Below are 24,098 nucleotides of genomic sequence, written 5' to 3'. Positions count from 1 at the left end.
AATCCAAGAAAGTCCCTTTCTCATGTGTAAACTCCACAACACAATAAGGGTACACATGGACATAAAGATGGGAACAATAGACAATGGGGACTACTGCGGGGAGGGATGGAGTGGGGTAAGGGCTAAAAAACTACCTACTGGGTACCATGCTCACCACCTGGGTGACAGGATCATTTGTACCCCAAACCTCAGCATCATGCAATATATCCATGTAACAAACCTGTACATGTACTCCCCGAATCTAAAATAAAAGTTAAAAAAAAAAAAAGTTAAGGTACAACAGCAAAGATCAAAACTGATTCCTGAAGTCAACCTTGTGATTTTTGCAGGTGTGGTCCATTGTATGTGCAGGGAAACAGGAATTAAAGCAGCAGTAGGGGGTGAAGTGGGAATCAATTTTAGGTCTAATCTATGGCATGAAAAGAACATAGGTAATTTTAATAAAATTCTGACTAGAATAGGGTGGTAGAATCTACGTGCTTTTATAAAACTAAATGAGACCCAGCGCGGTGGCTCGCACTCGTATTCCCAGCACTTTGAGAGGCCAAGGTGGGAAGATTTCTTGAGCCCAGGAGTCCCAGACCAGCCTGGACAACAAGTCAAAAACCTGTCTCTACAAATTAAAAAAAAAAAAAAAAAAAAAAATAGCTGGACATGGTGGTGCACAACTGTAGTCCCAGCTACTTGGGAGGCTGAGGTGGAAGGATCAGGAGAGGCTGGGAGTTCAGTGAGTTCGAGGCTGCAGTGAGCTATGGTCATGCCACTGCACTCCAGCCTGGACAAGAGAGTGAGACCCTGCTTCTATTTAAAAGAGAGGGAGAGACCCTGTTTCTAACAGAGATAATATAAAAATTAAATTAAAAATGACCAGGGCCACAACCAGGCTGACTTGTGTTTAGGGTTTGAATCTCTTCAACAGACTCAGAGACCTGTGCCTCCTTTGACTAAAAGATTGGAAATCATACTGTAGAGCAAGTAGTGAGTCTCATCATGAATTGACCCTGCATAATTTTGTGTAGATGAAAGTACAATTTGGGGAAAGGATTATCTTAAAAACACTGAGTGACAGGGATTATGACAAGTTCAGTTTTTCTTCCCTTACCCACTTCATCCTTTGACTTGTGGTTCACCCCAGGGAGCATGTCAAAACTTCTATGCTATGGGTTTATGCTCATTAAGCCCATCTCATTGATGCCAACAATTAATGATTATAATTTGCATCTGGGACAAAAGTGGCACTCTTCTGTGGAAATGTCCCAGTCTCTCCTTGTAGACAATGTCATTTTTCTTCTTACAGGTGACATGGTAATAACATCTCCACAGGGAGGGGGCTGGGTGCAGTGGCACACGCCTGTAATCCCAGCACTTTGGGAGGCCAAGCCGGGTGGATCACCTGAGGTCAGGAGTGCGCAGCCAGCCTGACTAACATGGTGAAACCCTGTCTCTACTACATACAAAAAAATTAGCCAGGCCTGGTGGCACATGCCTGTAATCCCAGCTACTTGGGAGGCTGAGACACGAGAATCACTTGTACCTGGCAGGCCAAGGTTGCAGTGAGCCTAGATCGCACCATTGTACTCCAGCCTGGGCAAGAAGACTCAAACTCCTTCTCAAAAAAAAAAAAAAAAAAAAAAAAAATGACATCTCCACAGGGAGAGGAGATCCATAAACACAGTACCTTTGCCTGTGCTATAAGATACCCCATGCACAACCCGGTAACACATCGCCGCCTACAATTATAAGCAGCAGAGGCTCATCCAGAGACACTCATTTTGAAAGTAAAACATAAGAAAGAGGGGTCTTCCCTGGCGACAAGTTTGGATTAGGGCTATATTTTTGGAGCAACAGATGTTTTCCTCTGCCTTACTTCGAGTAACCTCCATATGCCCAGAACCAATTTACCTGGAATAAATTGGATTGTGTTGTAGGATCCATGTAGTGGCCAACAGGAACCCACATCAGACCAGAATATATGACATGGCTTCACAGATTTGTGCCCTAGTTATATTTATTGCAAATTCATAGTGGGATGAAACTGTCTCTCCTTAGTATAATCCCAGCCATGAAAGGCAAAAGCCACTGAGCCTTTACCAGCACCACCATCTCCTTTTTAATAAAAAATCTCAGTGGGGTGCAGTGGCTCACACCTGCAATCCTGGCACTTTGGGAGGCCAAGCCAGACGGATTATGAGGTCAGGAGTTCCTGACCAGCCTGGCCAACATAATGAAACCCCATCTCTACTAAAACTACAAAAAATTAGCTGGGCGTGATGGTGGGTGCCTATAATCCCAGCTACTTGGGAGGCTGAGGCAAGAGAATAGCTTGAACCCAGGAGATACAAGTTGCAGTGGGCCAAGATCGTGCCATTGAACTCCAGCCCAGGCGAGTTTGAACTCTGTCTCAAAAAAAAAAAAAAAAAAAATCTGGACAGGCACGGTGACTCACACGTGTAATCCCCATGCTTTGGGAGGCCAAGGTGAGCAGATCACAAGGTCAGGAGATCAAGACCATCCTGGCTAACAGAGTCAAACCCCGTCTCTACTAAAAATACAAAAAAAAAATTGTATTACAAAATACAAAAAATTAGCCAGGCGTGGTGGCACATTGTTTGTAGTCCCAGCTGCTCAGGAGGCTGAGGCAGGAGAATCACTTGAACCCAGGAGGCGGAGGTTGCAGTGAGCTGAGATCGTGCCACTGCACTCCAGCCTGGGTGCCAGAGCAAGACCCCATCTCAAAAAAAAAAAAAAAAAAATCTGCTCATTATGTCAGAACTAAGAGAACTGGTCTTATGGTGAAAACATGATTTGGTATTCAAAGATTAGGACCTAAAAATACTTAAACATGTAAAGGATTAGCATCTATGAACGCATACACTCAGAGGCACACAGACCTACATGTATACATAATGCACATGACCCTTGTGTAACCAACACACTTGTTTCCTGCCCTTTGATAGGATATTTTGTAATGGCTGGGTTACTCCCACCGGGAAGTACTGGCTCAACTTTTTGAGTATCTGTGCGGTTACGGATATGTGTTGTTCATACTTGTGGCTTTGTAAATGAATTGCAATGGGCCTCTCCTCTGCTACTCTTCAACAGGAGAGTGGAGAAAGATAAATGACTTTGTATCCAGACAGTCTCCAGTTCATAAGTCAGATAGGTAAATAGAACCAATGTTAATTTGGGAGATTTGTACAACCCTTCTCCAATTTCCACACTTTTAGAGGAATATGGATAATGACAAGTTAAGAGTATTAAATATTATTCTTGCTAATAATATTTATATTATTAATCAATTTATAAAAGCCACAAATAATTGTAAGATGTGACTGTTTTCTGTAAGATCTCAGGAGTAATTACCAGGAAAAAGATGGATAGACATAGGGAGCAAGTGTCTCCTCAATTTTCTGGATATCTAAACCTAACCTTATCTCCCTGGCACCCTCTCCCTCTTCTCTAATCTTGTCTCAAAAACATATAATACAGATCCTGCGGTTTTGTCTTCCATGAATGTCATCTTGCTTTTTAAAAAAGTATGTTTCCAGCCAGGCACAGTGGCTCACACCCGTAATCCTAGCACTTTGAGTTGGGTGGATCACCTGAGGTCAGGCGAGTTGGGTGGATCGCCTGAGGTCAGGAATTGAGACCAGCCTGGCCAACATGCTGAAACCCCGTCTCTACTAAAATACAAAAATTAGCCAGGCGTGGCGGTGCATGCCTGTAATCCCAGCTACTGGGGAGGCTGAGACAGGAGAATCACTTGAACCCGGTAGCCGAAGGTTGCAGTGAGCCAAGACCACGCCATTGTACTCCAGCCTGGGCAAGAAGAGCAAAACTGTCTCAAAAAAAAAAAGGATGTTTCCTTAAAACCCTATCACTCTTTGTGTCTCTAGGTATATGTTGGGGACCAGCCTCAACACCACCCGTAAGGTACTCAAAGTCTGGTGGCGACGAAGGAATGAGAAGAGACAGGTTAAGAGGGCATAAACAGTGGGGGCCAGGGGGCCAATTGCAAAATGGAGGCTGCAAAGGCGCCGAGCTCTGGTCTCCACACTATTTATTGAGTACACTCATTTAGATCTAAGAAGCAGACGTTCAGGGCAAACGGTGAAAGGGAGGCAGTGCGTCATACTATAGCAGTGGTGGTTTAAATAAATCTCCTTTATCCTCAAACAGCACAAACTTATCAGAGAGTAGCTAGTGGGAGTGGGCTGAACTAGGAGGCTGCACGTCTGGCCACATTCCAATGCTTCAAAGGAGTGTCTTTCTCCTTGAGCACAGTGTTTATGGATAAGAGAGCAGGTTTCGCTCAGAGCATGGGAACATAATGGCGATAAGAAGGCTTTCCTCCTCAGAGGCCTCTTGTGGCTTTCCACAACTTCCTGTCCCATATTGTTATGGCCAGTTTATACAGGCACCCTATAAGCCTTTCCCCCCAACACGTATAGACTCTGTCTTTGAATGCCCTAACATATGTTCCACCCTGTTCCAAATGTACTGGATACCAACGTGCTAGAGAAAAAAAGAAATCCATCAGATAATTTGAGTTTTATTATTTACACTATCACCCTCCACGTCCTGAGTTCAAAGAATGGAGCTGATTATGTCTAACATTTGCTGGGGCTTAGAATAAGGCCTAAATTGAGAATTTAATTTCAAGGTCATTTAGTAGTATTTGTAAGGGTGTTTGGAATATAAGATTTTTTGGAAATTTTTTTTAAGAAGTCTATCTTTATAATTTAACCAAAATGAGTTTGTGGTTAATGCTCTCTGGCCCCACCACCCTAGACAGAATATTCTACCCCTCTCTGAATTCACAGCATTGTCTTCATACACTATTACAGCACCTATCAAACTTAAGTGCAATCACAGGTAGGCAGTATAATCCAAAATCTTCTGCACTACAGTCTACATGCATGTATTCTCAATTTTTGTTTCATGATACACGTCATTAGGCAACTTTGACAATATAGCAAACCTCTCTGAACCCCAATTTTCACATTAATTATATTACTCACCTTATGAATTTGGGAGATGCATTGTACAAAGTGGTAACTTATAAATACTGGGTTGTGGAAGAATCAGCACTGGCCTGTGTTCCTGTGCTATTCACTTTGTGCATATTTGTATGTATGTGTGACATGGGATGTGTCAGTGTTTGTATCAGTGAGACTTCTCCACAGAAACAGAACCAACAGAATATATACAGATACATGTGTGCATGTATATGTGTTTTGTTTATTTACTTATTTACAGTTAATCCTTGAACGATGTGGGGGTTGGGGACACTGCCACCATGAAATGAAATCTCTGTATAACTTTTGATTTCCCCAAAACTTAACTACTGATAGCCTACTGTTGACTGGAAACCTGGCTGAAAACATTAACAAGTCAATTAACACATTTTGTATATGTATTATATATTGTATTTTCACAATAAATAAGCTAGAGAAAAGAAAATGTTAAGAAAATCATAAGAGAGAGAAGACACTATTCATTAAATGGAAGTGGATTATCATACAGGTTTTCATCCTCATCATCTTCACATTGAGCAGGCTGAGGGGAAGGAGGAAGAGGAGAGGCTGGTCTTGCTCAGAGGTGGCAGAAATGGGAGAGGTGGAGGAGGTGGAAGTGGAGGATGGAGAGGCAGTCACCTGTGGTGTAACTTTATGGAAATATATCATAAGTTGTCTGATTTTTCTGCTTTTTTATTTCTCTAAGAATGTTTCTATATGGCATCAAACTTCTACCATTTGCTTTAGTTTCACAGTGCCTGTACCATAAGGGTCCCTGTTAAAAGGAAGTCAAAAGCAGTTTTGAATAATTGGAACCCTTCTACCAGTTTGTCTAAAGTCAATTTGTTTTCGGGCACTGTTTCTGCTTGTCTTTGTCTCATTGTCCGGCACTGGTTCAGAAGCGTTCATCTCCAGCAAGTCATCTGCTGTTAATTCCTCTGTTGTGGCATCTGCTAGCTCCTTAATTTTTTCCCTCACCCCTCACCTCATTTTCCTATTCACAGTTTCTTTCTCTTTCATGATGTCCTTGACTGGCTCTGTTGTAAATCCTGTGAAGTCATGCACAACATCTAGACAGTTTCTCCAGCAGGAATTTATTGTTTTGGCTTGATGGCTTTCACAGCTTTTTCTGTAACAATGATGGCATCTTCAGTGGTGTCATCCTTCCAGAATTCCATAATGTTCTATCAGCGTTCTCTTCAATAATGTTGACAATCCTTTCTATAGAGTACCATGTGTAATGAGCCTTGAAGGCCCTTATGACCCCAAATCTAGCGGCTGAATTAAAGAGGTTGTGTTGGGAGGCAAGTAAACCATTTTGACATCTTCAGTGTTAAACTCATGGGGTTCTGGGTGGCCAGAAGCACTGTCCAATATCAAAATAATTTTAAAGGATAGTGTCTTACTGGCAAGATACTTCCTGATCTCAGGGACAAGGCATCAATGGAACCAATCCAGGAAAAGGGTTCCAGTTGTCAGACCTTCTTGTTGTACAGCCAAAAGACTGAGAGCTGGTGTTATCTTTTCCATTCAAGGCTCAGGGGTTAGCAGCTTTATAGATAAGGTCAGTCCTGATCATTAAACCTGCTTTTGCACAAAACAGTAGTTATCCTATCTATTCCTGCCTTAAATCCTGCTGCTCACTTCTCTTCCTTACTAATGAAGGTCCTTTGTGGCTTTTTCTTCCCCTAGAATAGGGCACTTTTGTCTGCCTATTCAGAGGGTCAGACATGATGACTCATGCCTGTAATCCCAGCACTTTCAGAGGCCAAGGTGGGTAGATCATCTGAGCTCAGGAGTTTGAGACCAGCCTGAGCAACATGGTGAAACCCCAACTCTAGCAAAAATACAAAAAAATAGCTGGGTGTGGTGGCAATGTGCCTGTGGTCCCAGCTTCTTGGGAGACTGAGGTGGGAGGATCTCTTGAGCCTGGGAGGTGGAGGCTGCAATGAGCTGATATCACATCACTGCACTGAAACCTGGGTGACAGAATGAGACCCTGTCTTCAAAAAAAAAAAAAAAAAAAAAGCCCATTCAGGCAGATATCATATCCTTTCTCCTCAATTATTTTCTTAATGGTGTCATGGAACTCATCTGCTAACTCTTGATTGGCAGAAGCTCCTTCTCCTTTTATCTTGACTTTTTTTTTTTTTAATATATGGGAGTTTCACTCTTGCTGCTGAGGCTGGAGTGCAATGGCATGATCTCGGCTCACCACAACCTCCACCTCCCAGCTTCAAGTGATTCTCCTGCCTCAGCCTCCCAAGTAGCTAGGATTACAGGTATGCACCACCATGCCCGGCCAATTTTGTATTTTTAGTAGAGATGGGGTTTCTCCATGTCGGTCAGGCTGATCTCCAACTCCCGACCTCAGGTGATCCGCCTGCCTCAGCTTCCCAAAGGGCTGGGATTACAGTCGTGAGCCACCGCACCCGGCCTGTCTTGACATTTTTTAAGTTAACCTCTTTCTAAAATTATCAAACCATCCTTTGCTGGCATTAAATTCTTCAGCTTTAGATCTTTCAGTTTTGTCATATAATGACTTAGTTTTTCCTTGAATCATGACAGTCTTCTTATAGCAATCTTGCACCCACCTAAAACTGCATTTTCAATATGAGATAAAATAGTATTTCACAAGAAGTGCAATATTTTCACACCTCCTAGTGTAGCTGCAGCAATGGCTTCATGAATTTCCTTTTTTTTTTCCCCCTAAGACAGAGTCTTGCTCTGTCGCCCAGGCTGGAGTGCAGTGGTGCAATCTTGGCTTACTGAAAGCTCTGCCTCCCGGGTTCACGCCATTCTCCTGCCTCACTCTTCTGAGTAGCCTGGACTACAGGTGTGTGCCAGCACACCTGGCTAATTTTTTGTATTTTTAGTAGAGATGGGGTTTCACTGTGTTAGCCAGGATGGTCTCAATTTCCTGACCTCATGATCCGCCCGCATCGGCCTCCCAAAGTGCTGGGATTACAGGCATGAGCCACCGCGCCCGCCCCCCCCCCTTTTTTTTTTACAATGATCCTTACACTGGATTCATTTATCTTCAAATAGCAGGCAGCCACAGCTGCTGACCTCAATATAGGCCACATATCAAGCAATTATCTTTTTCTTGTAACATCATGACTCTTCTCTGTTTCTTGGGAGCACTTACAGCATTACTAGTGATACTTCATATGGGTTCTATGGTGTTATTCAAAATGTATGGTATCACACCAAACATGATGAAAAATACTTAAGAACCACAAGAGATCACTTTTTACTGCAATATGCAATTTACTGGAGACTAACTGCTCACATGGAGATGATTCACATCACATGGCTTTAAGGTGGCTGCTTGCAACACTTAAGCTTACCACAGTACCAACAGTAGGTGGTATGAAATTATTATAGGAGACAGATTTTGTATGATACCATAATGGTGAATACATGTCATGATATATTTGTCAAAATCTATGGACTGTACAACACCAACAGTGAACCCTATGGACTTTAAGTGATAACCATGTATCAATGTAGGTTCATCGGTTATAACAAATAATATCACACTGATGGGAGGTGTTGAGAATGGGGGAGGCCATCCAGGTTTTGGGGAAAGGCATATGGAAAATCTCTGTACTTTCTGCCTAATTTTGTTGTGAACCTAAAACCGCCCTAAAAAGTTAGTCTTTGGAAAAACACCTGACAATAGGGATTGGTGAGAGAAAGAATCAAATGGAAAAAGGAACTCATACATTAATAGTGGGAATGTTAACTAACAGTATAGGTGAGGCTGAGTACACCTATACCACCAAGTCCCAAAAAATTCACTTCTAGGTATGAACCAATAAAACCTCTTTCACACATTAACAGCACTGTTACAGCAACACTGTAGCATCTACCAACAGGAGAATGAAAATAGATTGTTTATAGTAATTGTTTTATAAACAAAGCTACAAATATCAAGCATAAATAAATTGCATAAATATGTTGAAGGTAAAAAGCAAGCTATAGAATAATATATAGTATATAATACTTAAATACATTTCAAAATCAGGCAAAACAGTCAATTATTGACACACTTATTTCATTTGCAAGTAAGAAATACATCATTAAAATATGACACATTATCAACCATAAGATGTATTCTGATGTCAGAATGTTAAAATGTACACTTTAGCATTAATGAAATCCACAAAATATTGTTTAGGGATATATGCACTAAAATTCTAAGGAAATATATGGGAATGATACTTTTCTAATCCATTATAGTGGTTACTTCTGCAGGAAGAGAGGAACAGAGGGAGTGATGGTATCAGGGAGAGGTTAAAAATAATACAAGGCGGCCTATTATAAAAAGAAATAATACTTACGTGTTACTTATATACAAATTATCTCCAAAAAGGTAGATAAGACGTGATCCAGCAAAAGTAATACCACATCCCTTGTTGGAAGACATTACTTTTTTTTTTCTTCTTCTTTTTTTCTGAGACAGAGTCTTGCTCTGTCGCCCAGGCTGGAGTGCAGTGGCGCGATCTCGGCTCACTGCAACCTCCACCTCCCGGGTTCAAGCGATTCTCCTGCCTCAGTCTCCCGAGTAGCTGGGATTATTACAGGCACGCGCCACCAAGCCAGTCTAATTTTTGTATTCTTAGTGGAGACGGGGTTTCACCATGTTGGCCAGGCTGCTCTCAAACTCTTGACCTCGTGATCCGCCCACCTCGGCCTCCTAAAGTGCTGAGATTACAGGCGTGAGCCACCACGCCGGGCCGACATTACCCTTTTAATCTATGACCCTGTGCAAGCAGTGCTTTATACCACTTTGTCACAATTTAACAACCGGGAGTAGCTGGCCTAAAGGGCCTCCCAGGCACGGAAGCTGACCAAAGACTATCACAGGCTGAATGCCAAGATCTCATCCTTGGCCCCTGCGGTGTTAGCTATTACCACCATTAACCAAGATGGTGGAGGAACATACAGGAGACTGATACGCAGCACGCGGTCACGCCATCTCACCAACCTGATGATGGCGTCACAGTCACACGGCCCGTCACAATCCTGCCTGAGGCACACACGGTAACGCACACACTGGTCACGCGCGGGCCCCCACAAACAAGCTATTCCAGCCACACAGATGCAAACCTCATAGCAACACAAGACAGAAGACACACACACGCTCTCCTGAGCAGGCTCGGAACGCGCACCGGCAGACGCACGCGAACGCGCCGTTAGGCAGCCCCAGACACAGACCGTCCTACAGCTCCCGGTCGGCACAGGCTGGCCTCTATGAAGCATGCAGCCCCCACCTGGTTCTCCCGGATACAAGCAGCACCGCCTCGCACGTCCTCCTTCACCCTGAGAACACGGGGGTCGCAGCTCCATGGCCAGGCAGGACCGGCCCGCAGTGGCCTCTGGGCAATGACCGGATACAGGGGAAAGGCGGGAAACGCCTGGCGCGAAGAGCTCTGGGGCTCGTAGTTCGGAGGGCGGGGCCTGTGCAATGATGCAAATCGCATGCAGGCCCAGATACTTCCTAGAGCCACAGCCCCGCACCATCCCAGGGTCCAGCTGGAAGAAGTAAGGCTGAGGCTCCAACCGCTGCCCCAACAGGGAAGGGGCGATGCGGGGAGAGGAGGAACGGAGGGCACCGAAGTCAGAGGTGGAAAGGAACAAGCTCTTCGGATGGAGGAAGGGAGGGTTCTAAGGAGCTCCTGCCCACCACCTCAGCTCAAAGGTGTTACTGTGAGGAAGCCCCAGGGGTGGGAGGCTCCTCCTGGGAGAGAGCGCTCTGAGGATGCATGTCCAGGGGGATGGTCAAGCAAAGAAATCAGATCTGCAATTCACCTTAATTTGGGCAGCTCACTGCATCATAACGGTGCTCAGAGGCTGGAAGATAAACTGGGAGGTTTAGTTTTGTCCCAAGCCAGCCAGAGCAGGAGAAAAAGACCGTGAGGACTTGAGGGAACAACAATGAAATGTCTCTTTGGAGGAGGTGGAACTCCTGACTCCCAGCTACGATGGGAGAGGGAACTCTGTGTCAGGACAACCCATGATGCAAGTACAGTCTTTCATGGGTGTTGGGCCCCTGGGAGGGGCCATATTTGGAGATTTCCAGCACCAGGGCTCACCAACCTTTATCCCAGGTGCTACCCAAGGCAAGGCAATGGCTTCCTGTGGCCAACATATGCTCAAATTTTCTGGAAGAGTTGGGGTATTCAACCTTTATCTTTGGGACCAGAATAAGCTAACTACCTGGATGGTGTGGAGGAAAGGATTGCCCTCTTGATGGCAGTGAGAAGGAAGGGTCAGCAAAAGGGACCAAGAACAAATGGTCCAGGTCATAGTGCTTCCCAGCCTTCCTCATGGCACAACCAGAAAATGGTAGTATTTGTATGGCACACTGGAGCTGTAAAATTAGAGTATAGGTTAATCTGACCCCAAAATACATATTCAGTGACCTGAATATCATATATTTATTTATACCTCATGTAAAAATCTAGGGCTGAGCAGTCCAGGGCTGGTAGGATAGCTCTGCCTTGCAGAGTGAGTAGTATCCATCTTTGGGGCAAAGGGGGATGTTAAAAGCTCTCAGCATCTTCCAGCCAGTAGGCAGAGGAAGCAGGCACAGTGCTTTCTAGGGTTGCAGATCAGAAATTACACTCATCCCTTTTGCTCACATCTCATTTGTTAAACTGCACTTCATAAAAATTAGAAATTGTTGTGCATCACAGGACATTATGAAGACAGTAAAAAGATAGCCTAAAGAATGAAGGAATATATTTGCAAATCAGGTATAGGATAAAGGTCTATTATCTAATACATAGTAAGATCTTTTTATGACTCAACAACGAAAGACAAACAACAAATTAGACTTTGGGTAAAAGACATGAGTAGACATCTAGCCAAAGAAGATATACAAATGATCAATAAGCATATGAAAAGATGTTTGACCTCATTAGTCATTAGTGAAATGTAAATGAAAACCACAATAAGGTACCACTTCACATCTACTAGAATGGCAATAATCAAAAAAAGGAAACTGAGTGTTAGTAAGGATGTGAAGATATTGGAAAACTGATACATTGCTGGTGGGAATGTAAAATAGTTTAGCTACTATGGAAAACGATTTGGCAGTTCCTCAGAAAGTTAAACGTTGAATTACCATAAGACTTAATGATTCTACCGCTAGGTATATACCCAAAAGAACTGAATACAAGAACATGCACACACATGTTCATAGCAGCACTATTTACAATAGCCAAAAGGTAGAAATAGTCTGGATGTCCATCCAGAGATGAATAAAGTTACCAGATTACCAAATAGATGAAAGTTCCCAAATAGACAAAATTACCAGTTGTGGTAATTCATGCAATGGAATATTATTCAGCCATAAAAAAGAATGGAGTGTGGCATAACGCCACAACATGCATGAAGCTGCAAAATAAGGTAGATACAAAAGGTTACATATTGCATGATTCAATTTATATGAAATACCTTAAATAAATAAGTCCATAGAGATAGAACACAGATTAGTGGTCACTAGGGAATAGAGGAAGGGGAGAATGGGGGAGAAAGTGCTTAATTGGTAAGAGGTTTTCCTTTGGAATGATGGAAATGTTTTGGAATTAGAAGTGGCTGTTGCGCAACACTGTGAATGTACTAAATGCCACTGAACTGTTCACTTTAAAATGATTACTTTCATCTTATGTGATTTTTACTCAATAAATTATTTAAAAATGTAAATGGTCTAAACATCCCAATTAAGCAGAGATTTTCAGGCTGAACTAAAAAAAACACCCAACTATATGATGCCTATGAGAAGCCCATTTTAAATACAAAGGTCATATTTAAATTACAAAGGTCATATTTAAATTATAGTAAATAAGGTTATAATTATATTAAAAATATAAATAGGTTAAAAGTAAAAAAAAATAGAAAAAGATATAACAATGCTAATGCTAATTTTAAAAAGCTGAAGTAGACCAGGTGCTGTGGCTTATGCCTGTAAATCTAACACTTTGGGAGGCCAAGGCAGGAGGATCCCTTGAGCCCAGTTTAAGACCAGCCTGGGGGCCGGGCGGGGTGGCTCAAGCCTGTAATCCCAGCACTTTGGGAGGCCGAGACGGGCAGATCACGAGGTCAGGAGATCGAGACCATCCTGGCTAACACTGTGAAACCCTGTCTCTACTAAAATACAAAAAACTAGCTGGGAGAGGTGGCGGGTGCCTGTAGTCCCAGCTACTAGGGAGGCTGAGCCAGGAGAAGGGCATAAACCCGGGAGGCGGAGCTTGCAGTGAGCTGAGATCCGGCCACTGCACTCCAGCCTGGGCAACAGAATGAGACTCCGTCTCAAAAAAAAAAAAAAAAAGACCAGCCTGGGCAACACAGGCAGACCTCGTCTTTATAAAAAACCAAAAAATTAGCCAGGCATGGTAGCATGTGCCTGTGGTTCCAGCTACTCGAAAAGGTGAGGTGAGAGGATCACTCAAGCCCAGGGGTCAAGGCTGCAGTGAGCTGTGATCACGCCACTGCACTCCAGCCTGGGTGACAGAGTGAGACCTTGTCTGAAAAAAAAAAAATTACTAAGCTGGAGTAGACATACTACTACCAAAGTAGATTTTAGAACTAAGAATATTAATGGACAAAGAACATCATTTTGTAATAAAGGCATCGATTAACAGTACAGAACAATCCCAAACGTTTATGCATTTAGTAAAAAAAACTCCAAAACACATGAAGCAAAAACTGATGGAAAAAGAGAAATGGATAAATTCACAATTATAGCAGAGATTTCAAAACTCTTCTCTCAAGAAACAAGCAAACAGTAGACTTGAACAAATTATTGCAACAGAATAGGAAATACATGAATGTACCCAAATACATCTAGTGATTAGGTATATGTTAAAGGTGACATTTCAAATATGTGGCAAATGTTGAATTATTTGTAAATGATCATTGAAAACTAGGTAACTGTATAGGGGTTAAAGTTGGATTTGTACACACAAAAAAAATTAAAGGAAAAAATGAAAGCAAAAACATAACAGGAGGAAATCATGGGAAAATTTAAAAATTATCTCAGGGGCCGGGCGCGGTGGCTCAAGCCTGTAATCCCAGCACTTTGGGAGGCTGAGGCGGGTGGATCACGAGGTCAGGAGATCGAGACCATCCTGGCTAACACAGTGAAACCCCGTCTCTACTAAAACTACGATAAACTAACTGGGCGCGGTGGCGGGTGCCTATAGTCCCAGCTACTCCGGAGGTTGAGGCAGGAGAATGGCGTGAACCCGGGAGGCGGAGCTTACAGTGAGCCGAGATCGCGCCACTGCACTCCAACCTGGGCGACAGAGGGAGACTCCGCCTCAAAAAAAAAAAAAAAAAATTATCTCAGGGATATGGTTTGAATGTCTGTGTTCCCTCCAAAATTTCTAGGTTAAAACCTAATCCCTAATGTGACAATATTAAGAGGTGAGGCCATGTATGGGATTAGGGCTCTTATAAAAGGACTTGAGGTTGGCCGGGCACGGTGGCTCACGCCTGTAATCCCAGCACTTTGAGAGGCCAAGGCAGGTGGATCACAAGGTCAGGAGTTCGAGAACAGCCTCGCCAACATGGCAAAACCCCATCTCTACTGAAAATACAAAAATTAGCTGGGCGTGGTGATGGGCGCCTGTAATCCCAGCTACTCAGGAGGCTGAGGCAGGAGAATCGCTGGAACCCACAAAGCAGAAGTTGCAGTGAACCAAGATCGTGCCATTGCAGTCCAACCTGGATGCCAAGAGCAAGACTCCATCTCAAAAAAAAAATAAAAATAAAAAAAGACTTGAGGTTAAAGGAAGCTCTCTTGCTTTCTTACCCCTTTTGCCTTCTGCCATGTGAGGATGGAGCAAGAAGGCTCTCACTAGATGCCAGCACCTTGATCTTGAATTTCCCAGACTCCAGAACTATAAGAAATAAATTTCTGTTCTTTATTATTTACCTAGTCTGTGGTATTCTGTTAAAGAGGCAAAAAAGACTAAAATAAAGAAGTGGAGCGTGCTATTAAAAATACCTAAAAATGTGGAAGGGGCGTTGGAATTGAGTAATGGGCAGAGGCTGGAAGAATCTGGAGGAGCAGGCTAGGAAAAGCCTATATTGCCATAAATGAAGCATTAAGAGTGATACTGGTGAGGGCTCAGAAGACGAGAGCTATAGAGACAGCCTATATCTTAGAGATTATTTAAGTGGTCATGAACAGAATGTCAGTAGAAATATAGACCATAAAGGCTATTCTGATGAGGTATCAGATGGAAATAAGGAATATCTTATCGGAAATTGGAGGAAAGGCCATTGTTGTTATAAAATGGCAAAAGACTTGGCTGAATTCTGTCCATCCCTGAGGCCTCTATCAAGGAAGAATAGCAATGAACTAGGTAGGATATTTGGCAGAAAAAAAAATATTGAAGGAGCTGCATGGCTTCTCTTAATTGCTCTTAGTAAAATGTGAGAAAAGAGAAATCGAAGACATAATTTATAATTAAAAGTGAAGCAGAATATAAAGATTTGAAAAATGTTCAGCTTGGTCTTGTAAAGAATAAAAAAGGATATTTAGATGAAAACCAAGGGTGTGGCCAAGTGGCTATTCAGTAAGATTAGTATGGCTAGAAGGAAGCCAGGTTCTGTTCATCAAAATAGTGGGAGGATGACCCCAAAGACATTTTAGAGATCTCTGAGGTTGCCATGCCCACCAAAGGCCCAGAGTAGCAGGGCTTTGAGGGCAGAAAGGTTTTGAGAGAAAGGCCAGGGTGCCCCATGGTGCCTTGAGGCTCACTGCCCAGGGCTGCCTCGGGTCTCTGCTCCCCGCATTCCAGCACAGCACTCCGCTGCCTCTGCCGTGGCTCAAGCTGGCCCAGGATGTCGTTCAGGTTGCTGCTCCAGAGGGCACAAGTGGTGAGCTTTGGTAATGGCCACATGGTGCTAATTCTGCAGGTGTGCAGTGCAAGAGCTGTGGAGGCATGGCTTCCTCCACTTACATTTCCAGCCTGGGAAAGTTGCAAGCATGCAACTTCAACATGTGACAGCTGAAGAATGGGCTGCACCCAGCAAAGCTGTGGGGGTGGGGCTGCCCAGGGATTTGGGGGCCCAACTGCTTCCCTAGTGTGTAGAAAGTAGGACATGAAGTCAAAGATTATTCTCAAGACTAAAAATTTAATACTGTTTGCCCTTTTATGTTTTGGACTTCGTTGAGACCTGTTACATCTTTCTTCTTTCCTATTTCTCCTTTGGAATCAAAATGTCTACTCTATGCCATTGTATTTTGAAAGCACAAAACTTGTTTGATTTCATAGGTTTACAGCTGGAGGTAGATTTGCCTCAGAATGAATTGTGCCTTGAGTCTCACCTAGATGTGATTTGGATGACTCTGGACTTTAGACTTTTGAGATGATGCTGGAATGAGATTTAGGGGCTATTAAGAGAGAATTAATGTATTTTTCATGTGAGAAAAACAAAATTTCTTGGCAGGGGGGCGCTACAGGTGGAATGCTATGGTTTGAATGTATATGTCCCCTCCAAAATTCATAGGTTAAAATCTTATCTCCAATGCTATAGTATTAAGAGGTGGAGACTTTAAGAGGTAATTAAGTCAGGAGGGCAAAGTCCTCATGGATGGGATTAGGGCCCTTATAAGAGGGATTGAGATTGAAGGGAGCTCTCTCTTGCTATCTTGCCCCCTCTGCCTTCTGCCATGTGAGGATGCAACAAGAAGGCCCTCATCAGATGCCAGCATCCTGATCTTGGATGTCCCAGACTTCAGAATTATGAGAAAATAAATTTATATTCCTTTTAAATTACTCATCTCAGGTATTCTGTTATAGCAGCACCAAACAAACTAACACACCCAAGATGCAGAGGGCCTTTTAAACGTGAATCAAAACTAAGAAGCCTTAAAGGAACAAATTGGCAAATTAGATAATATAAAAGTCAATTTTTCATGGCAAAAGGACCATAAACAAATTCAAAAGACAAACAGCAAACTGGGAGAAAATATTTGCAAGTCACACAAAGTGCTCATTTCCCTGCTATATGAGAAAAACCCTAGAGTCCAGTTGAAAATTGGGCAAAAATATCATGAGAGTTCACAGAAAAGAAGTGCAAACTCATTCAGAATAAGAAAAACGCCCCAAATTAAAACTACATTGAGAAATTATGTTCTACCTATCAAATTGATAAAAATCCAATAGTTCGTTGGCTTGAGCTAACAGACAAGGAATTTATACCCCAAAAGCTCAGAATACCTTTTCTTTTTCTTTTTTTCTTTCTTTCAAGACAGAGTCTCCCTCTGTTGCCCAAGCTGGAGTGCAGTGGCGTGATCTTGGCTCACTGCAATTTCCACCTCCCAGGTTCAAGCAATTCTCCTGCTTCACCCTCCCAAGTAGCTTGGACTACAGGTGCATGCCACCACACCCAGCTAATTTTTGTACTTTTGGTAGAGAGAGGGTTTCACTATGTTGGCCAGGATGGTCTCGATCTCTTAACCTCGTGATCCGCCAGCCTCGGTCTCCCGAAGTGCAAGATTACAGGCGTGAGCCACCACGCCTGGCCTCCATATACTTTTTTTTTTTTTTTTTGAGACGGAGTCTCGCCGTGTCACCCAGGCTGGAGTGCAGTGGCGCAATCTTGGTTCACTGCAATCTCCGCCTCTCAGGTTCACGCCATTCTCCTGCCTCAGCCTCCCGAGTAGCTGGGACTACAGGGGCCTGCCACTATGCCAGGCTAATTTTTTGTATTTTAGTAGACATGGGGTTTCACCGTGTTAGCCAGGATGGTCTCAATCTCCTGACGTCATGATCCACCCACCTCGGCCTCCCAAAGTGCTGGGATTATAGGCATGAGCCACCAAGCCCGGCCTGGCCTCCATATGCTTTAAAAATAAACATGACAGTTATGAAAATTGATCACATATGAGGCAGTAAACGAAGCCTCATTCAGTTCCAAAGAATAAATGTAAACATCGGACTATCCAGCAATAGCATTAGAAAAAGATAGCCAAGCCTTTTAAATTAAAAAAGAATACATAAATTACAAAACATGAAAATGAATAACAATGAAAACATTAAATGCCAAAATTGTGGGACATAGCTTATGTAGTACTTAGAGGAAAATTACAGCTTTAAATACATTTATCAAGAAAAATAAAAGTCATGCCGGGCGCGGTGGCTCAAGCCTGTAATCCCAGCACTTTGGGAGGCCGAGACGGGCGGATCACGAGGTCAGGAGATCGAGACCATCCTGGCTAACACGGTGAAACCCCGTCTCTACTAAAAATACAAAAACTAGCCGGGCGAGGTGGCGGGCGCCTGTAGTCCCAGCTACTCGGGAGGCTGAGGCAGGAGAATGGCGTAAACCCGGAAGGCGGAGCTTGCAGTGAGCTGAGATCTGGCCACTGCACTCCAGTCCGGGTGACAGAGCGAGACTCCGCCTCAAAAAAAAAAAAAAAAAATCAAATTCTCAGTTTACAAGTATGGAATAGGAGGAACAGAGCACACCAAAAGAAACAAAAAAGAAATTATAAAGATAAAGAAATCAATAAAATAGAGAATTAGAAAAAATAAGAGAAAAGGATAACAAAACTGATACAGGGTTTTGAAAAGATCGATGATCAATAAGTTACATAAACCTCTGTAAAGGCTGATATTCAAAAAATGAGCAAAGATTCAAATAAGAAAATGAGGCCGGGCGCGGTGGCTCAAGCCTGTAATCCCAGCACTTTGGGAGGCCGAGACGGGCGGATCACGAGGTCAGGAGATCGAGACCATCCTGGCTAACACGGTGAAACCCCGTCTCTACTAAAAATACAAAAACTAGCCGGGCGAGGTGGCGGGCGCCTGTAGTCCCAGCTACTGTGGAGGCTGAGGCAGGAGAATGGCTTAAACCCGGGAGGCGGAGCTTGCAGTGAGCTGAGATCTGGCCACTGCACTCCAGTCCAGGCGACAGAGCGAGACTCCGCCTCAAAAAAAAAAAAAAAAAAAAAAGAAAATGAAAAAGATACAAATAAGAAACATGAAGTTAAAATAATAAAAATATTATAAAGGACTATTTGTAAGAAAAGTTGATAACCTAACAAAATGAATATATTTGAATAAACCTAATAAATTGAAGTCATATATAGAGACATTCCTTCCGGGGGAAAAAAAAGTCTCAAGGCCAGATGGATTTACAACTAAATCTTAACTTTTATGAATGAAGTTGATAAATTATTTGATAAGGGATAAACAGGGTAAGAATAAACACTTCATCGAAAGTGTCCAAATGAGTGACAAGTATACAGAGATGTGCTCTAATTCACCAGTAGTCCATAATAATGCAAACTAACATATTCAAGAACGAGTGTTTGCAAGGATGTAGAAAGAGGTGCTGCTGGTGAGAATGTAAACAGTTGCAGCCATTGTAGAAAGCAATCTAGTTGTTCCTGGTAATATTGAGTGTACAAAAAAACTCTTTATCCCACTAGCCAATTGCCAGGTAAATAGTCTAATCTAGTTCCAGTCTGCAAGAATATTCTCTGTGGTGGCCAGGAGTTGTATCCATCACTACAGGAATAGATAAGTAAAATGTAGTCAATATAGACAGTGAATTACTACACAAATGTTAAAAAGGGATGAACAGTATTAGAGCACTGTGCACAGAGAAACATGAAAAATCTAAAAATTAGTTCTCACTAGGAAAAAATGAATTTGTAGCATAGTACCATTCGTACTATGGGAATACACACTCATTTAAGAATGCATATCAAACATACCTGTGTGTTTGCCTATGAAGAACAGGAATTCGGAATGATGGAGGGAAGAACAAACCAAGAAATTGGTGTGACAGTAAATCATTTTGATAATGTACTATGAATTGAAGTCTAAAAAAAAAAATCAATGCAAAATGAAAAAACAAACAAACAAAACCAAGACCTCTGCCTATCTTTTTCTTTTCCTGGCCTCTGTTAATAAAAGTCAGCATCCTGGCTGGGTGCCTGTAATCCCAGCCCTTTGGGAGGCTGAGGCAGGTGGATCAAACGAGGTCAGGAGTTTGAGACCAACCTGCACAACATAGTGAAACCTGGTCTCTGCTAAAAATATAAAAATTAGCCGGGCATGGTGGCAGTGACTGTAATCCCAGCTATTCGGGAGGCTGAGGCAGGAGAATCGCTTGAACCCAGGAGGTGGAGGTTGCAGTGAGCCGAGATCGCACCACTGCACTCCAGCCTGGGAGACAGAGCGAGACTCTGACTCAAAAAAAAAAAAAAAAAAAGTCAGAGTCCTAACAGTCTCAAATATCAAGGCCGGGCGTGGTGGCTCACGCCTATAATCCCAGCACTTTGGGAGGCTGAGACTGGGGGATCACCTGAGGTCAGGAGTTCAAGACCAGCCTGGCCAACATGGCGAAAACTTGTCTCCACTAAAAACACACAGAAAAAAAATTAGCCGGGTGTGGTAGCAGGCGCCTGTAATCCCAGCTACTCGGGAGGCTGAGGCAGGAAAATCACTTGAACCCAGGAGGCGGAGGTTACAGTGAGCCGAGATTGTGTCATTGCACTCCAGCCTGGGCAACAAGAGCAAAACTCCGTCTTGGAAAAAAAAAAAACATATATATATATACACACACATACACACACACACACACACACACACACATATATATATATATATATATATCTCCAGAGGGAGCTCTTAAGAGACTCTGGAGCTGCAGCTACTACTCCAGGATCAGAAAGATGGGCTGGGGCCACTGCTGTTTGGGACTCAACCCATGTATGTAGAGGCAGGACGTGGGCTGAATTCACAATTCCGTCCCCCATTAGTAGCTGGCTTTCAGGGACACAGTCCAACTCCTTGTGATTGATTTTATCATTAGTAATAACCCCATTGTTAACTGTTTACAAATTACATTCTTTCAATTAATCCTCACAAAAAATCAAAAGGCTAGAATTATTATTGCAGTGTTACAGATGACTAAACTGAGCCTGAATCACTTATTCGAGATCTCCTGACAAAGAGTTGACATCCATATGTAGGTCTAACTCCAAAGTCCATACTTGTCCCAATATCCAAAGAGCTGATCCTTTCACTACTCTTTCTCGAAGAATATGTGAGGAATTACTGTGTAAATGCCTAAGAAAGCTGTCCAGGAAGGTGACTTATTCCTCTGTTAGTGAAGTATCGCCACCTCAAGGCTTCCAGCAATCTACTTTTCTCCACCATCCAATCTATTACCTCCCTGTCTCGAGTTTTGTGAATAAAGTTGAAAATCTTAGTAGTGTATATAACAACATATATTGAGACAGAACTACAAATCAGCATGAAACCATGTTCTAAAAAGGAAATATTTTTTCCCCAGCGATCTCTAAAAGGGGCTCAATCATAATGGCAGCAATTTTGTCCAAAATCCATGTACTGGAGGGAGCAAGGAGTTTTCTTAAAGTAATCCCCAGTGGCTAAATTCTGACAATTAAGCATCAACATTAAATACACTATAATTAAGTGAAATTTGTTTAGATCGTAAAAGGCCATAAATTCATCTGAGTCGTGTTAAAATGTAACACACAAATATGTAGACATGATAAAATGAGAATTAGTAAGTATAAAGTGTAAATGTATATGTACCACTAAAGATTTCCTTCCCATTAGCTATAAAGGCATATAAATGTGTCTATAGGTGGGTATATATATGTAGTTTGGATAGATGAATGGATGAGTAGGTAGGTAGGTAGATAGATAGATAGATACATAGATACATAGATAGATCTCTCTCTCTTCACTCAAAAGTTAACTTCAGAAGGGGCCTTCCCTGGCTCCCCCTTCCTTTTTTCACCTTTTTCGCCTTGGAATTTACTTTCTTACCTATTATATATTTTACTTACATATCTTTTTCATTGTCTTCCTCATTAGAAATTAGCTCTCTGAAGGCAGGAATTTTTGTCTGTTTGGTTCACTGCTGTATCTCCGTTGCTTAGATTAGAACAAAGCCTGGCACACAGTAGGCACTTAATACAAAAAATTTAAATAAAATACACATCTTCAGATGCACATACACACACATAAACAGAAATCTCTAGATGATCCCAATAATAATCAAATATTAATAAAGCATAAATTTTCACTAATCCTAAGAGATCAGGTTGTACAGTTGAAGAGAAACAAAATTTAGTACCTCATTGTGAGGAGAAACATCAGATTGTAAAATACAAACACTTATGCTAAAGACATGGGTATAAAAGATTTTATCAACATTACAAGTGAAGTTTAACTATATAAACAGAGAATGAACCAGTGGCTTAGGTTTACATCACTCTGGAGGATGAAATCAGGTGCCAAACTTAGATCAAATATCAATTAGTAGCTGTGCACAGTGGCTCATCCCTATATTCTCAGCACTTTGGGAGGCTGAGATGGGCAAATCACTTCAGGCCAGGAGTTCGAGACCAGCCTGGGCAACTGGTGAAACCCCATCTCTACAAAACAATGCAAAACTTAGCCAGGTGTGGTAGAGCACACCTGTAGTCCCAGCTACTCAGGAGGCTGAGGTGGGAGGGTCGCTTGAACCCAGGAAGTTGAGGCTGCAGTGAGCCATGATTGTGTCACCACATTCCAGCCTGGATAAGAGTGAGAACCTGTCTCAAAAAAAAAAAAAAGGAAATTAGTGAGTAACTCAGACTCTTCTTACTGGTCTGAGTCATTCTTCAAGCTTGGTAAGTTTACTGTAACCTTGTGAAACTTTCTGAAATAAATTATTACTCAGTGCTTGGAAATTATAAATATAAATATCCCTATATCTCCAGGAAATAGTTTAAAAAATAAAGAAATGATGACATGAATTAAGCCTATTAATATATTTAAGATTAGATGTAACATAAGTTTGGAAATATTTTATAATCATATTTGTTTCTGTTCAAGGTTTGAAGTATTGAGTCACGAAATCTGTATTTTATTTTATTTTATTTTTTTTTTTGAGACGGAGTCTTGCTCTGCCGCCCAGGCTGGAGTGCAGTGGCCGGCTCTCAGCTCACTGCAAGCTCCGCCTCCCGGGTTCAGGCCATCTCCTGTCTCAGCCTCCCGAGTAGCTGGGACTACAGGCGCCCGCCTCGTCGCCCGGCTAGTTTTTTGTATTTTTTTTTTAGTAGAGACGGGGTTTCACCGTATTAGCCAGGATGGTCTCGATCTCCTGACCTCGTGATCCGCCCATCTCGGCCTCCCAAAGTGCTGATTACAGGCTTGAGCCACCGCGCCCGGCCGAAATCTGTATTTTAATCTGTTAAAGGGAATTTGAATATTTATGAAAATAATTTTCAGATTTTATTAAAGTATAAACTGAATACTAAACAAATTATGAAAGTAGTAGTCACTGTTTCACATATAAATCCTTCATTCTTTCCTCTTTCATTTGTTCTGTTTTTACAGATGCTCTTCAGGCAATGCCCAGTATTCTTACTGGTTCTGACTGTTCAAGATGGCCCAGCTGCCATAGCACCAGTTTATTTCCCTACATCCATTCAGATAAAAAAGAAACGTATTGCCCCACACTTTCATCTTCCTCATTACTCCCAATAATGGAAATGATTTAGTCTCTAAAAATTTTAGGCATTAACTGCTTTAGTTTTACCATTTGTTAAAAATGACTCATTCTTTCTGCCAGCAATATCTTTGTCTGATATCTCTAGCTGCAAAGAAGTTATCCATAAACTTCTTAAACCAAATTTATTTACTTATTTATTTAGAGAAGGAGTTTTGCTCTTGTTGCCCAGGCTGGAGTACAATGGCACAATCTTGGCTCACTGCAACCTCCACCTCCCAAGTTCAAGCGATTCTCCTGCCTCACCCTCCCAAGTAGCTGGGATTACAGGCAGGCGCCACCACACCTGGCTAATTTTGTATTTTTAGTAGAGACAGGATTTCTCCATGTTGGTCAGGCTGGTCTCAAATTTCCAGCCTCAGGTGATATACCCACCTTGGCCTCCCAAAGTGCTAGGATTACAGGCGTGAGCCACCGCACCCGGCCTTAAACCAAATTTACAGCCTACCCTCAAAAGACCTCATTTACAATTTAATTTTATTATATTCTGCCACAGAATATGTTTAGACCCAT

The sequence above is a fragment of the Trachypithecus francoisi genome, unplaced genomic scaffold, assembly GCF_009764315.1.
Source record: "Trachypithecus francoisi isolate TF-2019V2 unplaced genomic scaffold, Tfra_2.0 Lachesis_group12, whole genome shotgun sequence".
NCBI classification, from domain to species: domain Eukaryota; kingdom Metazoa; phylum Chordata; class Mammalia; order Primates; family Cercopithecidae; genus Trachypithecus; species Trachypithecus francoisi.
The sequence above is the reverse complement of the archived record's forward strand: the minus strand, read 5'-3'. Positions refer to the sequence as shown.